This window comes from Arachis hypogaea, chromosome 14, assembly GCF_003086295.3.
Source record: "Arachis hypogaea cultivar Tifrunner chromosome 14, arahy.Tifrunner.gnm2.J5K5, whole genome shotgun sequence".
Taxonomy (NCBI): domain Eukaryota; kingdom Viridiplantae; phylum Streptophyta; class Magnoliopsida; order Fabales; family Fabaceae; genus Arachis; species Arachis hypogaea.
The window spans coordinates 67,510,843-67,519,492 of NC_092049.1; the positions used below are offsets into that span (position 1 = coordinate 67,510,843).

Consider the following 8,650-nt stretch of genomic DNA (forward strand, 5'->3'; position numbering starts at 1 on the left):
GATAATGGAGTTTTCGAAATTAAATAATAAAATAGGGATAGAGGTACTTATGTAAATCATTGGTAGGAATTTCAGATAAGCGAATGGAGATGCTTTTCGTTCCTCTGAACCTCTGCTTTCCTGCTATCTTCATCCAATCAGTCTTACTCCTTTCCATGGCTGGCTTTATGTGATACATCACCACTGTCAATGGCTACTTTCGGTCATCTCACGGGAAAATGATCCAATGCCCTGTCACGGCACGGCTAATCGTCTAGAGGCATCACCCTTGTCAATGGCTTCATCTTATCCTCTCAGTGAATAATATGCTCACGCACCCTGTCACGGCACGGCTATTCATCTGTTGGTTCTCGATCATGCCGGAATAGGATTTACTATCCTTTTGCGTCTGTCACTAACGCCCTGCAATCGCGAGTTAGGAGCTCGTCACAGTCATTCAATCATTGAATCCTACTCAGAATACCACAGACAAGGTTTAGACCTTCCGGATTCTCTTGAATGCCGCCATCATTCTAGCTTACGCCACGAAGATTCTGGTTAGGAGATCTAAGAGATATTCATTCTAGCTTAATTCATGTAGAACAGAAGTGTTTGTCAGGCACGCGTTCATAAGGGAGAAGGATGATGAGCGTCACACATAATCATCACCTTCATCACGTTCTTGGGTGCGAATGGATATCTTAGAAGAGAAATAAGAAGAATTGAATAGAAAACAGTAGTACTTTGCATTAATCTTTGAGGAACAGCAGAGCTCCACACCTTAATCTATGGAGTGTAGAAACTCTACCGTTAAAAATACATAAGTGAAAGGTCCAGGCATGGCCGAGAGGCCAGCCCCTCTGATCTAAGAACCAGGCGTCCAAAGATGATCCTAAGATCCTAAGATGATCAAAAGATGCCTAATACAATAGTAAAAGGTCCTATTTATAATAAACTAGTCACTAGGGTTTACATGAGTAAGTAATTGATGCATAAATCCACTTCCGGGGCCCACTTGGTGTGTGTTTGGGCTGAGCTTAAGTGTAGCATGTGCAGAGGCCATTTGTGGAGTTGAACGCCAGTTTCTGTGCCAGTTTGGGCGTTCAACTCTGGTTTTGGATCCTTTTCTGGCGCTGGACGCCAGATTTGGGCAAAAGGCTGGCGTTGAACGCCAGTTTACATCGTCAATTCTTGGCCAAAGTATGGACTATTATACATTGTTGGAAAGCCCTGGATGTCTACTTTTTAACGCAATTAGAAGCGCGCCATTTTGAGTTCTATAGCTCCAGAAAATCCACTTTGCGTGCAGGGAGGTCAGAATCCAACAGCATCAGCAGTCCTTTTTCAACCTCTGAATCTGATTTCTGCTCAAGTCCCTCAATTTCAGCCAGAAAATACCTGAAATCACAGAAAAACACACAAACTCATAGTAAAGTCCAGAAATGTGAATTTAACATAAAAAATAATGAAAACATCCCTAAAAGTAACTAGATCCTACTAAAAACATACTAAAAACAATGTCAAAAAGCGTATAAATTATCCGCTCATCACTGATGTCAGTAGCCACCAGAGCCTTGCCTTTCGCCGGAATTTTGTGCAAAAATAAAAAAGCATCAGTTTCGATTTTGGCTTCTCTATGTACGAAAACAGCATTTCGGTTTCGGTTTCAGTTTAACTTGAGAGGGAGAGGTACATGGAGAGATCGTAACCGGCGGAGAGAGGAGAAGCCCTAGAAGGAAGAAGGCGTTGTCGGAGAGCTTCTTTACACTGAGGAAATGAGAGTGTTGTATGTTCAGAGAGGATAGAAGCCCTAGCTAGAAGGAAGAACGGCGTTGAATGAGTCAGGGATTGTAATTTTTTTCTTTTTATATGCATGTGAAAACGGCGGTTCAAAACCGCCATAATCACCAGAACCGCCAAAATATATAAAGCCAATTACGGCAGCAGAAAAATTGCCATAATGACTCGATAATATGGCGGTTCTTTAAAACCGCCTTAATCTCCATGCCATTTTAACCCTTTTTTTTTGTAGTGTAAGGACACATAAGACAGCTCTTGGGTGGTCCATAAGCGACCTTAAGGGCATTAGCCCAGCGAGATGTATGCACAAGATCCTATTAGAGGATGATGCTAAGCCAGTGGTTCAACCACAGAGGCGGCTAAATCCAGCTATGAAGGAAGTGGTGCAGAAAGAGGTCACTAAGTTACTCGAGGCTGGGATTATTTATCCTATTTCTGATAGCCCCTGAGTGAGCCCTGTCCAAGTTGTCCCCAAGAAGGGAGGCATGATAGTGGTCCATAATGAAAAGAATGAACTGGTTCCCACAAGAACAGTCACAGGGTGGCGTATGTGTATTGATTACAGAAGGCTCAATACAGCCACCAGAAAGGATCATTTTTCTTTACCATTCATAGACCAAATGCTAGAAAGACTAGCAGGTCATGAATACTACTACTTTTTGGATGGCTATTCAGGCTACAACCAAATTGCAGTGGATCCTCAAGACCAAGAGAAAATAGCATTCACATGTCCATCTGGAGTATTTGCTTACAGAAGAATGCCTTTTGGTCTCTACAATGCACCTGCAACCTTTCAGAGGTGCATGCTCTCTATTTTCTCTGATATGGTAGAGAAATTCTTGGAAGTCTTCATGGATGACTTCTCAGTATTTGGAGACTCATTTAGCTCCTGTCTTGATCATCTAGCACTTGTCCTGAAAAGGTGCCAAGAAACTAACCTGGTCTTAAACTGGAAAAAATGTCACTTTATGGTGATTGAAGGTATTATCCTTGGGCACAAAATTTCAAGCAAGGGAATAGAGGTAGATGATGAGCGGATAATTTACACGCTTTTTGGCATTGTTTTTAGTATGTTTTTAGTAGGATCTAGTTACTTTTAGGGATGTTTTCATTAGTTTTTATGTTAAATTCACATTTCTGGACTTTACTATGAGTTTGTGTGCTTTTCTGTGATTTCAGGTATTTTCTGGCTGAAATTGAGGGACTTGAGCAAAAATCAGATTCAAAGGTTGAAGAAGGACTGCTGATGCTGTTGGATTCTGACCTCCCTGCACTCAAAGTGGATTTTCTGGAGCTACAGAACTCAAAATGGCGCACTTCCAATTGCGTTGAAAAGTAGACATCCAGGGCTTTCCAACAATATATAATAGTCCATACTTTGGCCGAGTTTAGATGACGCAAAAGGGCGTTGAACGCCAGTTCTATGCTGCAGTCTGGAGTTAAATGCCAGAAAAACGTCACGAACCAGTGTTGAACGCCAAAAACACGTCACAACTTGGCGTTCAACTCCAAAAGAAGCCTCTGCACGTGGAAAGCTAAATCTCAGCCTAAGCACACACCAAGTGGGCTCCGGAAGTGGATTTATGCATCAATTACTTACTTCTGTAAACCCTAGTAGCTAGTTTAGTATAAATAGGACTTTTTACTATTGTATTAGACATCCTGGATTGTATTTTTGATCCTGTGATCACGTTTTGGGGGCTGGCCATTCGGCCATGCCTGAACCTTCATCACTTATGTATTTTCAACGGTAGAGTTTCTACACTCCATAGATTAAGGTGTGGAGCTCTGCTGTTCCTCATGAATTAATGCAAAGTACTACTGTTTTCTATTCAATTCAACTTATTCCGCTTCTAAGATATTCATTCGCACTCCAACATGAATGTGATGAACGTGACAATCATCATCATTCCCTATGAACACGTGCCTGACAACCACTTCCGTTCTACCTTAGATTGAATGAGTATCTCTTGGATCTCTTAATCAGAATCTTCGTGGTATAAGCTAGATTGATGGCGGCATTCATGAGAATCCGGAAAGTCTAAACCTTGTCTGTGGTATTCCGAGTAGGATTCAGGGATTGAATGACTGTGACGGACTTCAAACTCAAGAGTGCTGGGCGTAGTGACAGATGCAAAAGGAGGTGAATCCTATTCCAGTATGATCGAGAACCACAGATGATTAGCCGTGCCGTGACAGAGCATTTGGAGCTTTTTCACAAGAGGATGGGATGTAGCCATTGACAACGGTGATGCCCTTACATAAAGCCAGCCATGGAAAGGAGTAAGACTGATTGGATGAAGACAGCAGGAAAGCAGAGGTTCAGAGGAACGAAAGCATCTCTATACGCTTATCTGAAATTCTCACCAATGAATTACATAAGTATTTCTATCTTTATTTTCTGTTTATTTATTATTATTTTCGAAAACTCCATAACCATTTGATATCCGCCTGACTGAGATTTACAAGGTGACCATAGCTTGCTTCATACCAACAATCTCCGTGGGATCGACCCTTACTCACGTAAGGTTTTATTACTTGGACGACCCAGTGCACTTGCTGGTTAGTTGTGCGAAGTTGTGAAGTTATGTTTGGACCATGGTATTGTGCACCAGTTGTTGGCGCCATTGCTAGGGAGAGAACGAACAACAAATTTTACAACCTAATCTGAGTAACAATTTCGCATACCAAGTTTTTGGCGCCGTTGCCGGGGATTGTTTAAGTTTGGACAACTGACGGTTCATCGTGTTTCTCAGATTGGGTAATTTTCTTCTTATTTTATTTTCAAAAAGTTTTCAAAAATTTTTCAAAAAAAAAATCTTTCAAAAATTTCTCATCTGTTTTCAAAAATTATTCTAAAATTTTTTTAAGAATGAATTCTAGTGTTTCATGAAGCATGTTGAAGCCTGACTGGCTGTAAAGCCATGTCTAAATTCATTTGGACTGGGGCTTCCAACCCAACATTATCAAGAGCAAGCTAGTTGTTGCTAATCCACCTGCTGCTGTTCCTGATCCACCTGATTTACATGCTAAAGCTTGACTGGCTATTAAGCCATGTCCTACCCTCAGATTGGAGCTTTAGACTAAGAGTGCAAGATTCCTGGAATTCATATTAAAAATTTTGGAATCCTTATTTTTCTTTTTCAAATAATTTTCAAAAAATCCAAAAAAATTAGAAAATCATAAAATCAAAAATATTTTGTGTTTTTGGTATGAGTCTTGTGTCAATTGCATGTTTTAAATTTTGCATAAAATTTTCGAAAAAAATCATGCATTCATGGTGTTCTTCATGATCTTCAAGTTGTTCTTGATGAATCTTCTTGTTTGATCTTCATGTTTTCTTGTTCTATGTCTTTTCTTGTTTTTCATATGCATTCTTGCATCCATAGAGTCTAAACATGAAAGATTTCTAAGTTTGGTGTCTTGCATGTTTTCTTTGCATTAAAAATTTTCAAAAATAAGTCTTGATGTTCATCTTGACATTCAAAGTGTTCTTGGTGTTCATCTTGACATTCATAGTGTTCTTGCATGCATTCATTGTTTTGATCTAAAAATTCTCATGCATTGAGTCTTTCTCATGTTTTTCTCTCTCATCATTAAAATTCAAAAATCAAAAAAATATCTTTCCCTTTTTCACTCATAAATTTTCGAAAATTTGAGTTGATTTTTTCAAAATTTTTTAAAATTTAGTTGTTTCTTATGAGTCAAATCAAATTTTCAATTTAAAAATTTTATCTTTTTCAAAATCTTTTTCAAAAATCATATCTTTTTCATTTTTCTTATTTATTTTCGAAAATCTCAAAAATATTTTTCAAAAATCTTTTTCTCAATTTTATCTCATAATTTTCGAAAATATCATCAACAATTAATGTTTTGAGTAAAAAATTTCAAGTTTGCTACTTACTTGTTAAGAAAGATTCAAACTTTAAGTTCTAGAATCATATCTTGTAATTTCTTGTGAATCAAGTCATTAATTGTGATTTTAAAAATCAAATCTTTTTCAAAACTAATTTCAATCATATCTTTTCAAAAACATCTTCTTATCTTATCTTTTTCAAAAATTTGATTTTAAAATATCTTTTCTAACTTCTTATCTTCTTATCTTTTCAAAATTGATTTTCAAAATTTGTTTCAACTAACTAACTAACTTTTTGTTTGCTTCTTATCTTTTTCAGAACTACCTAACTAACTCTCTCTCTCTAATTTTCGAAAATCTCTTCCCCCTTTTTCAAAAATTCTTTTTAATTAACCAATTGTTTCAAATTTTAATTTTAATTTTCGAAAATCACTAACCAATTTTTCAAAAATTATTTTCGAAAACTTCTCTCTCTCTCATCTTCTTCCATTTATTTATTTATTTACTAACACTTCATCTCACCCAAATTCGAACCCCCTCTTCCATCTGTGTTCGAATTTTCTCTTCTTCCCTTCTTTACATTACATTCTTTTCTTCTTCTACTCACACAAGGAAACCTCTATACCTAGGTAAAAAGGATCTCTATTATTATTATTTTCTGTTCCCTCTTTTTCATATGAGCAGGAGCAAGGACAAGAACATTCTTGTTGAAGCAGACCCTGAACCTGAAAGGACTCTAAAAAGGAAACTAAGAGAAGCTACAATACAACAATCCAAAGACAACCTTATAGGAATTTTCGAACAAGAAGAGGAGATGGCAGCCGAAAATAATAATAATGCAAGGAGGATGCTTAGTGACTTTACTGCACCTAATTCCAATTTACATGGAAGAAGCATCTTCATCCCTACCATTGGAGCAAACAATTTTGAGCTTAAGCCTCAATTAGTTTCTCTGATGGAGCAGAACTGCAAGTTTCATGGACTTCCATCTGAAGATCCTTTTCAGTTCTTAACTGAATTCTTGCAGATCTGTGATACTGTTAAGACTAATGGAGTAGATCCTAAAGTCTACAGGCTCATGCTTTTCCCTTTTGCTGTGAGAGACAGAGCTAGAATATGGTTGGACTATCAACCTAAGGATAGCCTGAACTCTTGGGATAAGCTCGTCAAGGCCTTCTTAGCCAAGTTCTTTCCTCCTCAAAAGCTGAGTAAGCTTAGAGTGGATGTCCAAACCTTCAGACAGAAAGAAGGTGAATCCCTCTATGAAGCTTGGGAGAGATACAAGGAATTGACCAAAAAGTGTCCTTCTGACATGCTTTCAGAATGGACCATCCTGGATATATTCTATAATGCTCTGTCTGAATTAGCTAAGATGTCATTGGATACTTCTGTAGGTGGATCCATTCACCTAAAGCCTGCAGAAGCTCAAGAACTCATTGACATGGTTGCTAATAACCAGTTCATGTACACTTCTGAGAGGAATCCTGTGAGTAATGGGACGCCTCAGAAGAAGGGAGTTCTTGAAATTGATACTCTGAATGCTATATTGGCTCAGAATAAAATATTGACTCAGCAAGTCAATATGATATCTCAGAGTCTGAATGGAATGCAAGCTACATCCAACAGTACTCAAGAGGCATCTTCTGAGGAAGAAGCTTATGATCCTGAGAACCTTGCAATAGCAGAGGTGAATTACATGGGTGAACCCTATGGAAACACTTATAATCCCTCATGGAGAAATCACCCAAATCTCTCATGGAAGGATCAACAAAAGCCTCAACAAGGCTTTAATAATGGTGGAAGAAACAGGTTTAGCAATAGCAAACCTTTTCCATTATCCACTTAGCAACAGACAGAGAATTCTGAGCAGAATCCATCTAGCTTAGCAGATTTAGTCTCTGATCTATCTAAGGCCACTCTGAGTTTCATGAATGAAACAAGGTCCTCCATTAGAAATTTGAAAGCACAAGTGGGCCAGCTGAGTAAAAGGATCACTGAAATCCCTCCTAGTACTCTCCCAAGCAATACAGAAGAAAATCCAGAAGGAGAGTGCAAGGCCATTGAATTGACCATCATGGCCAAACCCACAAGAGGAGAGAAGGACGTAAATCCCAAGGAGGAAGACCTCCTGGGATGTCCTGTGATAAAAAAGGGGTTTCCCTCTGAGGAACCAAAGGAATCTGAGACTCATCTAGAGACCATAGAGATTCCATTGAACCTCCTTACGCCCTTCATGAGCTCTGAAGAGTACTCTTCTTCTGAAGAGAATGAAGATGTTACTGAAGAGCAAGTTGTCAAGTTCCTTGGTGCAATCATGAAGCTGAATGCCAATCTATTTGGTACAGAGACTTGGGGAGATGAACCTCCCCTGTTCACCAATGAACTAAATGCATTGGATCAACTGAGATTGCCTCAGAAGAAACAGGATCCTGGAAAGTTCCTAATACCTTGTACCATAGGCACCATGACCTTTGAGAAGGCTCTATGTGACCTTGGGTCAGGAATAAACCTCATGCCACTCTCTGTAATGGAGAAACTGGGAATCTTTGAGGTACAAGCTGCTAAAATCTCATTAGAGATGGCAGACAACTCAAGAAAAGAGGCTTATGGACAAGTAGAGGACGTGTTAGTAAAGGTTGAAGGCCTTTACATCCCTGCTAATTTTATAATCCTAGATACTGGGAAGGATGAGGATGAATCCATCATCCTTGGAAGACCCTTCCTAGCCACAGCAAGAGCTGTGATTGATGTTAACAGAGGTAAACTTGTCCTTCAATTGAATGAGGACTCCCTTGAGTTTAAAACTCAAGGACATCCTTCTGTAAACATGGAAAAGAGGCACAGTAAGCTTCTCTCAAAACAAAGTCAACCAGAGCCCCCACAGTCAAACTCTAAGTTTGGTGTTGGGAGGCCACAACCAAACTCTAAGTTGGTGTTGAACTCCCATATCCAAACTCTAAGTTTGGTGTTGGGGAGTCTCAACAATGCTCTGAACATCTGTGAGGCTCCATGAGA

The 8,650-nt window shown here is 38.8% G+C and overlaps 1 non-coding gene across 1 annotated transcript; it reads right to left on the reverse strand.

Moving 5' to 3' along the window:
- Window positions 1-6,845: 6,845 nt before the first annotated feature.
- Window positions 6,846-6,953, reverse strand: LOC112746591 (small nucleolar RNA R71). The gene has a single exon (XR_003174468.1). It is a non-coding gene; the product is annotated as a small nucleolar RNA R71 (small nucleolar RNA).
- Between the last annotated feature and the right edge of the window lie 1,697 nt (window positions 6,954-8,650).